Source organism: Anomalospiza imberbis, chromosome 14, assembly GCF_031753505.1.
Source record: "Anomalospiza imberbis isolate Cuckoo-Finch-1a 21T00152 chromosome 14, ASM3175350v1, whole genome shotgun sequence".
NCBI classification, from domain to species: Eukaryota; Metazoa; Chordata; class Aves; order Passeriformes; family Viduidae; genus Anomalospiza; species Anomalospiza imberbis.
Genome location: NC_089694.1, coordinates 1349793 through 1363019, shown reverse-complemented (window position 1 = coordinate 1363019; position 13227 = coordinate 1349793). Strand labels below are relative to the sequence as shown.

Here is a 13227-nt window from a genome sequence, read left to right as displayed (position 1 = left end):
AGAGCTGTTCTCTGTGTTTCAGCCTGGGATGCAGAGCTGTTCCCTGTGTTCCAGCCTGGGATGCAGAGCTGTTCCCTGTGTTCCAGCCTGGGATGCAGAGCTGTTCCCTGTGTTCCAGCCTGGGATGCAGAGCTGTTCTCTGTGTTTCAGCCTGGGATGCAGAGCTGTTCCCTGTGTTCCAGCCTGGGATGCAGAGCTGTTCCCTGTGTTCCAGCCCAGGGATGCAGAGCTGTTCCCTGTGTTCCAGCCCAGGGATGCTGAGCTGTTCCCTGTGTTCCAGCACAGGGAAGCAGAGCTGTTCTCTGTGTTCCAGCCTGGGATGCAGCTGTTCCCTGTGTTCCAGCCTGGGATGCAGAGCTGTTCCCTGTGTTCCAGCCCAGGGATGCAGAGCTGTTCTCTCTGTTCCAGCCTGGGATGCAGAGCTGTTCCCTGTGTTCCAGCCTGGGATGCAGAGCTGTTCCCTGTGTTCCAGCCTGCGATGCAGAGCTGTTCCTTGTGTTCCAGCCCAGGGATGCAGAGCTGTTCTCTGTGTTCCAGCCCAGGGATGCAGAGCTGTTCCCTGTGTTCCAGCCTGGGATGCAGAGCTGTTCCCTGTGTTCCAGCCTGGGATGCAGAGCTGTTCCCTGTGTTCCAGCCTGGGATGCAGAGCTGTTCCTGTGTTACAGCCCAGGATGCAGAGCTGTTCCCTGTGTTCCAGCCTGGGATGCAGAGCTGTTCTCTCTGTTCCAGCCTGGGATGCAGAGCTGTTCCCTGTGTTCCAGCCTGCGATGCAGAGCCTTCTCCCCTCTGTTCCCACACGTGTCTCCAGGCAGGGGCTGTGTGTGCCACGCCAGCGCATCTGAGGCTGATCAAAATTCCTTCTGCTGCAGGGAAAATTTCGCTCGCTAGCGAAGGCCAAAGAAGTTTTCTATATCAGTTCAACAGCTGGTCTTCTTTTATTGATATTGAAATATTACCCCAGTTTCCGAAAATTCATGAGGCTGGAGAGAGCTGAAGTAGGCACAATTTGAATCGCGCCTCGCACAATGGAAATCGCTCGCGCAGGAAAGTTTGTTCACAAATTTTGGTCGTTTGCAACACCTAATGAATAATATCTCCATCCACTCTCACTTCTGCGCACGCTGCAGGGAGTGCTGTGGCACGTGCTGCCCTGTCCTGCCTGCAGCCTGGGCGAGAGGAGGAAATTCCTGCCAGCCCAGCCCCGGCTGCTTCAGCCCCCGTGCCCGCTCAGCTCTCACACTCTGGGGCTCTGTCAGGAGCAGCCTTTGCAAAGATCGATGTTCCAATACGTCAGCTGTTATGGATTGCAAGTGTTGTGGCCTTTTGTAAAGGAAAGGGAAGTCTGTCAAGGAAACGTTTTACAGTTTGGGGATGCAGTGAGATGAAAAATTGAGGAACTCTTCTTTCTGATGTGCTTCTGTAAAATCCAGCAGGCCACGTTTTCTTCTGCTCTATTCCCTGTATACAGCAGAGATGGAAAGGAATTGACATGGGAGGAGACCACGCTGCTTTTATCAGATTCATACCAGGATAGCTTCTTATGCAAGAGAAATTCTCCAGTGGCCATTATCAGTCAAATAATAATTTCTTTGAGTCGCCTGAGCACTTGTGGCTGATGCTGTAGCAGAAGTGAGGTGGTTATTTCACAGAAATGGATGGAGTTGAGTAGAAAAAAATCCCTCACCGTGGCCATTTCAATATCCCGAGTAGAAAAACAGAACACTCTTTGTCTCCATGAGTCTTAACCTAGATTTAGCATGCTGCAGAGATATTTCTCTGACATGTTCAATGATAGCAGAAAAATATGTGGTGGTGCATTAAAAGCTATACAGCAAAGGAAGTTTGGGGAACTTAATCAGAGCCTTAGGCAAGAAAAGGATGTGTAACACTGATATGTACATTTTGCTTTTGCTGTAGTTAATGAAAAATGTTATGCCAACACTGGTTTTTGTCCCTTATGGTTTAGCAATGCAGAACCAATCCCTTTTATTCTTTGTGTTTCGTGTTTTTCTTCTCGTAATGTTACTTAATCTGGGAATAAAAATGTTTGATTTCTGTCATTCCCCTTGGCTACTTCACTTAAAATGGTGCTTAATTGTTTTCACTTTAAAGGAATGGTGCCAGGTTTAAAGGTTTATTATCTCTTCATGGATTTTGTTTTAAGATTGCAGGGCTTTTTATATACTTCTCCTTGACACCTGTCATAACATGAGACTATTCAAACTTGGCCACCACCAGTCTGGGTGGAAATGTTAGTGAATTGTCAGGTTGCCACAAAGACCAGGTTTCCTTTCATTCTCTCCCAGCAGCACTAATCCAGACAATCCTTTCACTCGCCAGCTGCAGCAAACCCCCTGTTACTGCACGGGTCACCAGGGAGTCCTGGATGGGCTGCAGGGCTCTTGTTGGGATGTTCACATTCCCAGCTCCTGGAACTGCCAAATTCCTCACTCTGGCTTTGGGATGGAGCCTTTGGAGAACCAGTTCTCGCTCAGCTCCTCCCTCACTCCACAGGGTGGTTTGTTTTTCTTCCTTTTCTTTTCTTGGAGTACAGATGCTGCTGCTTGTACTTTAGGTACTGGTACATTATTGATCAAAGCACAGAGAATGCACAAATAACACTTGAACTGAGGTTCTGTGGAGGAGAGGAATTAACTGCTGTCAGAAGCTGACTGGTTTCTATTTTAATTTCAAGACATTTAGGATGCTTCCACTGGCACCATCTTAAAATGCTGCCAGTCCCCATCTATCTAAGGAATGATTTATGCTTGAAATTAATTATCTCTCAGCTTTTAATTTTTTTTCTTTAATGTTTCTCTTGGAGGCTGTTTTTTTTTACACTCAGGCTAATTTCTGATTACCAGATTTCACTTCTCTTAAACATGTTGAACAATTCTATTTCCCTACCCTGTTGTCTGTTTCAGTAAGTTGCCATCAAATTTAGTTCTAGCTAATTAGGGAAAACCAGTTTCATCACTTTGAAGATTGTCTTCTCCTTCAGAACATGAACAGCTTTAATTTGAAGGCCATGTTCACCTCTTGTCTAGAGCACTAAAACCAATGAATTCCCTGCTCTGGAGGTTATGGTTCCTGACCTGAATAAAAGAGCAATAAATCAAAGTATGCTCACTGGCATTGAAGCAGGCTCCAACTGTGTGGAATCAACATGCCAGATCCAAATTGTAATTTCACTAAAAATAGCATCGTTTAGCAATTTTGACAGTTGTAAACTTGAAGGATCTAGGCACACTGTCTATCTTGCTGTGTCTCGTATGTTCTGTCAACCCTGCAGCTTTTTGAAAGTAAAACCAGGAAAAAGCTGAACATTCTTCATTCTTGGCTAGATGTGCCCATCATGGCCCTCTGCACAGGGGGGCACAGAGTTATTTTTCAAAGGTGAAACAGAAGAAGTGGCTCAAGAATGGGAGGAAGGATAAAGTTTTGGGTCTGTATCTCCCCTTTATCACTTCCCATTTTTGGATCTGTGTTTTCAGAGACAAGTAGCCGTGGTGTCATGGATCATTTCTATTTTACATTGTTCCCCTCTCTTCTGGAGTCTGGAGAAGGACAGATGTAAATTTTACTGTATTTTCTCCTCCCAAGGCTTATCACCCAATCCTTATTTGTCCAGGCTCTATTCAGCAGGCATTTAAGCATGTATTTAATAGAAGGCACTTGATTTGGCTTCCATGGACTGTATGGGCAGCCTGGAATTAAAATAATTCTTAAATGCTTGGACGAAATGGGCAGCACTTACTTTGCATTGGGGATAGATAAATAAAGCAAGCATTTCAACTTGTGGTTAAAGTTTGCTGGTACTGCCAAAGTTAACTCTTTTGCTGGCCGTTCCCCTGACAGAAAAGTGAGTGTTGCTGTGTACTGCTTTAATGCCAATTAATTGCTCTCTGCCTCAAAAAATGCCTGAGGTTGAACCACACTTTGCTTCATCAGAATTCAACACTGCTATTGGTCTGTGGGGAGGAAAAGCAGGAATTAGAAGAGACAAGAGCACTGTGGAGCAGTAATCTTTTATTTATGTATAATGCTGTACATTTCCTGACTGTGCTGTGGCTTTTCCTTCTAGCTCTCACTAATTATGGTGACTGGCATGTGGCATGTGCTGGAGCCTCAGGAGGAGTGGGATACATACAGCTGCTCAGAGCTGGCACCTCACACTCCAGTCTGCATTTGCTGGCAGGCCAAGCTCCCCTTTCTTTTCCAAGGAGAGAAACAGGAATGTTGCAGTTTGGTTCAGGTTGTGTTTGTGGCACAAAAGACTTTGTTAGAGGGAGCTGAGTTACTTTCTCGTTTATCCAGAGGAGTTGCACACACAGAAATGGAAACCTGGGTTGTGCAAACTGGTTCCAGTGAAATTCAGAGGTCATTGTTTGTGTTTGTCTGTTCCAGCCCTAAATAATCTATATATTGTCTGTCCTGTATCACACCCAGTTAAAAAAATACAAATGTTTGGCTAGAAAGATGATGGCTGAATGAAGAATTAACCACTGAAAAATGTATAAATTCACTTAGAGCTTTGAAAGTTTGTGGGTTTTGTCTTTGCTGAGGGGAAGGCAAGGAGGAAGATTGTTTTCATATCTCCATTACTTTTCCAAGGTGCTAACATATTTAACTCATTTTGTAAAATGTGTATTTGCCAACAGTCATATTTGCTTCATCATTATCAGTTTTGTGAACTCAGGCAGAAGCTTCCTAACTTTTTAAATGTGTACCTGCAGAAAGTGGTAATGATGTACCAGACTCGCTGCTCTTGAGGCTACATTTGTACCCTCCTTGCACAAATTGAAAGTAAGCCAAATAAATTCTTTCCCACTCTTGGGAAATATGTGTTATCCTAAGTGCAAGACTAGGAGAAATGTGTTAATTGTTTGCCACTTCATCACTTACAGTGCTCATTAAAGGAGATAATGGTGATGCTACAGATAGTGACCTGACAAAATCTTGCAGATCTCCAAGGTGGCCACTGCATTCTTAATGTCCAGACAAGGCTTTGGAGGAGAATCTCTGTGGGCATCGTCCATCTAATCACAGCCCCAGCAACAAGCCCTTCTTTGCTCCCAGCTCCTTGCCATACACGTGATGTTAATATTCCCATTTCCACTGCAAACACTGATTCAGGAGCTCAGGGTATCACAGCTGGTGCATGCACTGTGTCCTCTGTGGTGGCTGCCATTGCTTGGCAATTCATGGTTGGTTTTTTGTTTGGTTTTTTTTTTTTGCTATTACAAAGGACATTTTAAGTACAGTAAAATAAATATATTCTTTCTGTTTTCTTTTCCCTAGGCATCAAAAAAAAAAAAAAAAAACCCAGCCAACAAAACAAAGTGTGATTTTGTTAAATTCTCTTTTGCTGTGCAGCTTTTCTTTAACAGTCTTTCAAATGGAGCCCAGGGATATCCTTCATCATTTCCTCTATTGGTTTCTTCTCACTGTAAACTTAATGGAAGCACTCAGGCTTGTAGTGAAGAGGAAACCCACAGGCAAGTGACAGAAGCATCATAAGCTTCAGGGAGCTAGTTTAACATGGTTAATTAAAGGGGTGATCAGTTCAGGGCAGCACCAAGTGTGAAGGATTGATAGACAAATCCCTCCAGTCAGGCTCTAGATGAAGGCTCTAAATATGAGAAAAGGTCTCTCAACTTGCTGGAGCCTGTTCTTGTCCTTGGGGGGAAGAAAACCCCACAGCAGTAAGTGCAAAGCAGTACAGGGAGCAAACCCATCTATTTGCCATTTTCTGTCTTGAATCTTGGTGCCCCAGGTGGACAGTGCATTGCACACGTTATTTAAAGGAATTACTTTTGGGTTAGTACATCAGCTCTGCTTTAGTCTCAGGTCTCACATTCAAAACAATGGGGCAAGTTGCATCTGAAATTCAACTTGCTCAGATTTAGATCAAATTTAATGTTTTCACTGGGGAACTTCATGAAAAATCAAGAGTGTGCTAATGAAATTTGCCATTTACAGAAGGTTAGGTGGCATAGTAAATAAAGAGGAAGATTAGAGTGTTACATGAAAAGAATTTTTATGACTTTGAGATGTAGGGTAATAAAGTTAGGTACAACTTGCACAAAAATACTAACTCATATGCTTAAGGAGGAATAAAGGAATTCTGCAGTTTTATTTTTCTTTAGAGTCTATGCTCTTTCTGGGACAGCTCAGATGGAGAAGTTTTCTGTTACAATGCTCCACAGAGCTTGTGTACATTCCCAAACCAAAATGTTAAGGCTTTAATAAGCAGTGGTAAAGCTCACACATTTGTTACCACTGGTGATAAGTACACTTGTGCAATAACTTGAGAATTATTTCATTGTGATGTTTGACCTGAAGGAGCTATGTGTGTGAAAGGTTGTCTGCTTCTCCTGGCTGCATTATTTGGTTTAATGAGGTACATTACCTCTCCTCCAAAATGCTGCTTCTCTGAGGTTGCTTGGAAAAAAAAAAAAAAAAAAAAAAAAAAAGGAAATCCTGGTTTCTCTGGGACTGCTGCTCTTTTTACTCTTTTGCCAGTTGTTCATCGCCTTAGGGCTGTATTTTAATGTACTTTTAAATGATCAGAAAGAAGGCTCTGTAATTGTCATTACAAAAAACTGTGGCAGAATGACTCAACAGTCTGGCCACAGCCCTGGTGCCTGGGAAAGGCACTTCCAGCAGAGGCACAGGAGGTCCTGCCTGGAGAGAGGACAGAGGGGATGGAGCAGGGCAGAGGGGCAGCTCTGGGACTTCGGGTGGAAGGTTCCAGCTCAGCAGGGAGGGCACAGAAGGACCAGGCTCTCAGAAATGTTCTTCATTTTGGGAGGTGAAACAATAACACTGCTGGAGGTCCAGCCTGGGTTGTGTTCAGGGCCCTTCAATATCTGACCAATATCTGAGTAAATCTGAGCTCCACTAGGAATCAACAGCCCTAAATGACTTGAAATTACTTTCAGCAGGGCAGATTAAAAGGACATTTCCCAGAAAGCTGGGAGTCATGCAACAGCCTGTTTTATTTCTGGATGTGTGATTATGACTGGAAGTTACTGGCTGGTGTTGGCCTTGCCATTAAAATCTGACCCTTCAGTCAGAATATGAACTAATGAACTAATTCCAGACTTTATTTAAGCCTGCTTCTCATGAGAACTTATTCATATTTCTTCTCTCCTCGTTGCTCTCTGGAGGAGAGCATGGTGAAGTCCTTGAACACAGGCAGATTGTTCTGAGGATGGAAGTACAGAGCTGCCTCTCAGAGCACCACCTCCTATTCTGATGATTTTTCCATTTGGGCACAGATTTTTGTCTTGTTTAACTGTGTTCTCCCACTAGTACAGTCCCTGCTATGTGATCTCAATTTCCTCGTCCCCTGTGTCCTGGGCACTGATAAGCCCTGGGTGGGCTAAGAGATCCCTGCTTCCGCTCGGAGAGCAAACTTGGGGGAAAACAGGCAGCTTTGGGACTGTTAATTATTAACATTTTTAATTATTTTTTTTAATTATTTACTCTGCTTGCTGCCATAATAGCAGCAAAGTCCTTATATGGAACAAGCGTGGCTGGAGGGGATTTGGAATGTGCTTGGGTTTGCTTTTGAGCTTGACAGCCATTTCTCACTTCCCGTGATAATGACAGTCAGCTAGGGAAAACGAGGAATATTAATAGATTTTCAGAGTGTTGTGTTTCTAGAGTAAAGACAGAAAAAGCCTCAGCAGGAGTAAGAAAGGAGCAGAAGTAGGGATGATTCGTGTTTCCTGGTTCCTGTTGCATTCTCGTTTGCAGTCTTTTATTTATACTGTTCTCCTAAAAGTAAATGTAATAGAAGAAAAAGTCTCCGTCATGATTTATTCTTCCAATTTTCTGAGCCTTGTAGGATTGCACCCTCCTCCCTCTCCTTGTTGCAATAACCAGCCACAGTAAATCCAAATATACGACCTTTGGAAAGAAAGGGTTTTGCAGGGGAGAACTGAATCAACCTTTAACTTGCACGTTCAAAAAAAACCCAAAAAAACCCAAAAACAAACAAACAAAAAAACCCCTCAAAGCAGAGCAGCCCAGGGTAGTGAAGCTCTGGAAGTATTTGTAGTGTGTTATTGCCAGACTAGATCTGTCTGAATGTGCTGCAAACCAGACACTGGCACTTGGAGCTGATTGTTCTCTTCAGAAAGCAATGAATTTCTCTGAGAGTGTTTGGAGTTTTTGGAATTTTTTTTGCACTTTTACTTTCATCTTGGATTTTTCTTTTTTTTTTTGTTTTAATGTTGAACTTGTATCTGCACTTCATCTGACAAACAAGAGGCTGTAGCCCATTTTCTGAAATGAGTGTTTGCCACTACCCAAATATGTCTTTGACAAGTCTGAGAGTTGTGTATTCATCTCATTTCTACTGCAGCACATAAATCCAGTGCTAATATTACATTTATCTTTTTCTTCCTTTGTTCTTTTTTCTGGGTAAAGAGAAGAATTGTTGTGTAAAGATTCAGTACAAGCATTGTAGATATTGTGATGTGATGACACTTGTCACTTTCTCAGTGAATAAAGAAATGAAGTTGGAATCAAAATCTCTCAAAACATTTTTTTTGTTCTCTTTCAGATTGGGTAGTTTTTAAAAATGTTAATAATTGTTTTGTTTGGTACTGCTGGTGTACCAAAAGGCATTTTCTGAAAATCACTTTAATGAACAGAGTTCTGATAGGGCAGATGCTGGTCTAGATTATTGAATGGGTTCAAACTGGGAACCTCCTGAAAGGCTGAGGGATGGGCGCAGGTTTTATAACCCAGAAGTGCAGTTCTGCCAAACCTGCCTGAATCTCTCATCTTTTCTTACAAACAGAAAATTAATATTTTACTGCTCTTCAGCAGGGTCTAGTGGATTTATGTGCCACTGATGCCCACCTAGGTGAGCCAATGTGTGGATCCCTTCCAACTCAGGATTTTCTATGGTTCCACAATCCACTTCAGTATTTTTTCTGGTTCCTGGACTAATAAATTTGGACAAGAGATAAAAGCAGGACTCTTTACTTCATTTCTTACAATACCTGCTAATGTTTTGGTTTTTTTTCAACATAAACTGGATTCTTTCTGCTGGCTTGGAATTCTTTCCCACTGGGAATTCTGTGGCACGATGCTGATACTCTTTGAGAGGCCGAGAGAAGTAAGTGACATCTGATTTTCTGTAGAGCATGCAGAAAGCATCAGATGTGTTGGCAAGGTCTGAAAAAGCCTCTCTGTATCGTGCCATGGCTCCACTCTGGAGTTTCTGTGCGCTAATGACTGGGTACAGCTTGTTGCTCTACTCTTCCAAAATAGAACCCATTTCACAGCAGGCAGAGGAGAAGCACACAGATGAGGAAAAAGACTCTGAGCTGTTGGTTTTGTGTGTTTTGTAAGATGCTTCCCAGGCAGGTGCGGGAGTGGTTCCTCCTTGCCCTTCCCGTGGCGTCCCCGTCATCCCCATCCTGTCACGGACACGGGGGATGCTGAGCCTGGCTCTGCCCTCCTGGCAGCTTCACTGCTGTCGCTGCTTTGTTTTGACTGTGCTGGGCTTTGTCTTCCAGATCAGGATTACAGCCTTGAATAATTGTCACCAGTAATGTCACAAAGATGTCGTGGGAGCCGGTGAGCACGTCTCTGATCTGGCAGCGGTGTCACACAGGCCCCAGAAGGGTTGGTGTTGATGGAGTGTGGCAGGGCAGTTACATGGAAAACAGGGAAAACTCTGCTCCCCCTCCCCAGAAGGGCAGCACGTGGTCTTTTTTTGTAAATGCTGGGATTTTTCTGCACATTTTGCCAAAAAAACCCCGGTGTGTCCTAATATACCATTAATACTGGGAGAAACTCAGCACTTTGCTGGATATGGTTCCCATTTCAGGTCTTTAGCCTTGGCTGCCATACCTCTGTAAGAGCATTTGTGGTCTCTTTCTGTGTTGTGTACTTATGTACTCTTAAAAGCAGGGAAATATGTTTTACCTGGCAAAATTTTATGCCATGGCACAGTAAAATAGCCAACAAAAAAACCCACTTACAGTTTCTGCAGAGTGAGCCTTTGCATTGTAGTGAATCCTCCTTTGAGGGAGAACTCAGCAGTGTTACCAGCTGGAAGAATGCACACTAAACTGGGTGAGGACCCATCTTAAAAATGAGCAAAGCTCCAAGTTGCTTTTACTGAGATTTTTTATTTATTATTCCTCCTCTGCAGCTGAAATGTTGTAGAAATGGAGAGAACTCTGCTGCTCTTCATTCACTTGCACCGAAACGTGTTAACAGGTGAAATGTGCACCCAGTATCTGTTCAGTCCTCCCCTGATGACTTTGAAACCACTTCTCCTTTTTAAGCCCAAGTCCTGGCACCAGTAGATTTGGTGTTACCCTGGTGTTTAGGTGTGGCAGAATGAAAACAATGTTTATTTGCCACTGAGGGATTCAGGCAGCTTGTCATTGCCATGGTGGCTGTTAATGGAGAGGGAGAGAGCTGGTGTAAGGGATTTGGGGGGTTAACAGCAGAAATATCTGTGGCTGTGGGAAGTCAGTCAGCCTCAGTCTGACTGAGGGCTGTGTTCCACCCCACCTGAGCGGGATGGGGCTGGCACGGCTGCAGGAAGGGCTCGGCGCTGCTGTCTGAACCCTGCTGCCCAGCAGGCAGGACTCGCAGCGCTGCTCTCTGCAGTGCAGTGTAACTTCTGGAGGCTGGGGCTCTCCTTTTGGTTGGCTTGGGTGTTTCTGGAGCACAGCTCTTCACATCTCAGCTGTCTCTTGCGGAGGTTTGATTTTATTCCGAAGTCCTGTGCAGGAAGCAGAGTATTCTCAGAAGGGATCTTCTCATCCAGCTGCTCTTGTAGCTTTATTGATCCAGTCTGTCCTTCAGCTAGCCTGGACATTATAACCCTTTGTGCATAATATTTCCTGACATGTTATCAGCAGGTAGGAACCTGGGCTGTGCTTTGTAACTCTTGTACTTACTGGAAGTTATTAAATTTCGGATTTTTGAGGGAAAGCCGTGACACTGATGCTCTGCAGTGCAATATCAGCAGTTGTACTACAGCGTCCTTGGGCAGGAATGCAGGAGGGAGCTCTGCGATTGCTGGGAGCTCAACTCTTGGCCACAGACAGCTGGACTGTGTGCAGGGAAGCCCTGCTGGAGCTCTGTGAGCTCTGCTCCTGTGCACAGGCTTTCCAACCCCCCTGTGCTCGCACCCACCCTGCTCCCAGGTGCTGGGCAGCCCCTGGGGCTGGGCTGACATTGCATTTGCCCCTGAAGCACAGCAGCCATTGAGAAGCTGATTTAGGGCTGCAGGACTTGACCCGGGGTACACAGACCTTGCCTTGGTGCTGCTGGAGAGGCTGGAGTGGCTGTGCCTGGGGTTTTCATCAGGCAAACCAAGAAACAATCCTTCATAATCCTGTGCTCCTGGGGAATAAAGACGTGGAGGTCTGAAGCTGCCATTTCTCCCACCAGGGCTCAATAGCTGAAGGTTACTTCGGAAAATGTTTCCATTTTATCACTGGAAATTTTTGCTTTTCCTGCCTTCCTTGAGCCCCCTCCCCAGCTGAGGGACAGGCCCACACGAGCAGCATCATTCAGAAGTGTTCCACCAGAATTCATTAGAGCGAGGCTGAAGGTTTCATTATTCTTTAAGGGTGCATTAATAAAACTGCTGTACGCTTGGGTTTTTTAATAGTATATGAATTATTCTGACAGTCAGTTTGCAAAGCCAACATATCAGTCATTAAATTAAAAATGTAGTCATATAAATTAGTGTGATTCAGGAGCTGTAGAACATGTGGAACAATATGCTCTCTGTTTGGAAACGAATACAGATCCGTCCTTCAAATGAGAAAATATATCAGGCAGGGAGATGCAAAAAATTGCAGTGAATTTATCCAGCACTCCATAAACCCAACTGTTTCCACGTATCAGATAGCACTCTTGTTTTGTCCAGATCCCTATTATCCTTTCTGCAAATATCACAGCAATCTTTAATGATCAGCTATAATGTTTGTTTGCAGGGAGAGGTGTCACTTGTGAATTGCCTGACATGGTGCTTGCATCTGGGGACAAGGCAGCAGCACAGAAAAATCAAAACACATCTCCCCACAATTACTGCCTTTGTTTGCTTGACAGAAGATGCAAACGAAATATTTTGCAAAAAACCCCACGTTCACGTTGCTAACTCACCACTTGATGAAGTAATGCCTCACACAGGTTGCATCAGTGCTCTGAAGCTAATCTAGCTGGTCCTGGTGCCTCCTTGGGGCTCTGGGGAGAGATATTCTATCTGGTCCATTTACGTGAGCAGGCAGAAATTATTTTGCCCTTAATAAATGTGAGGCACTAGATGAAGTATGCAGGACAGCTTGCTTTTTCACTTCCTTGAGCAGAAAGTTCTTTTTAAGCATCTTTTTTTTCCTTCCTCTGCTGATTCTGTGAAAACTCTGTGGCTGTGAATAACATGTTGGAGGTTTGAAGTAGTCCAGTGAACATGAGATAATGAAGCAGTGGCTAAGGTGCAGGACATTTTCAATTGCAAGTCTTTGCCCATGGATTTCTCTCCTTTCTGAATTCTATTCCAGCCAAGCTGCTTTAAAGCAGCTTGCCTCCTCTGCAGATAAAGCCCTGCCATGCACAGCTGGGCCTGATGTGCTTATCCAGGGCAGCGTGCTCAGCCCAGAGCAGTCCCAGAGCCAGCCCTGGTCCTGGCAGCAGTAATCCTGTGGGGCAGCAAAGGCTGGAGCAGCCCTGGCTCCCAGGGCTGGAAGTGCCAGCAGCCTTCAGCCATCCTTTGGAATCAAGTGAAACTCCTCAGTGAATCGAGTGAAAGCTCATCACTGAAATTCCTGCCTTAGTTCTCTCACACCAGCACAGTCAAGAGTGCCAGTAGAGGAAAACAGGCTTAAAAAATATGTTCACAGCCAGGACAACGTGTTAATGACCCATTACAGGCTCAGCAGCTGCCTGCCACCAGGAACCACCGTGGGTCTGACCTGTGCAGGTCCAGCTGCCTGTGCAGCCTCGTGAACTCGTTAAAAATAGCTGCAGCCTTAAGATATGAGATGCAAGTTATTATTGGGGCTTTCTGCTAAACACAGATTTAAAATCCCTGGGTGTTTCTCAGCTCTGGTCTTTTCAGGGCTGTGATTTTGATGCTGCCAGTGAGGATTGCAGAGGTAAAAGCTGTTTGTTCTTGTTTGCTCCTTATCTGTGCTCTATAAAATGCATGAAATATCACAGTGGTGGAATAAAGGCAAT

General features: G+C 44.4%; 1 long non-coding RNA gene across 1 annotated transcript in view; it reads left to right on the top strand.

The window, feature by feature from the left end:
- Positions 1-12287, top strand: part of LOC137482300 (uncharacterized) — a 151962-nt gene extending 139675 nt beyond the window's left edge. Inside the window, exon 3 of the long non-coding RNA XR_011003990.1 lies at positions 11988-12287. This is a non-coding gene — a long non-coding RNA (uncharacterized lncRNA). The remainder of the gene's footprint in view (positions 1-11987) is intronic.
- The last annotated feature ends 940 nt before the right edge of the window (positions 12288-13227 follow it).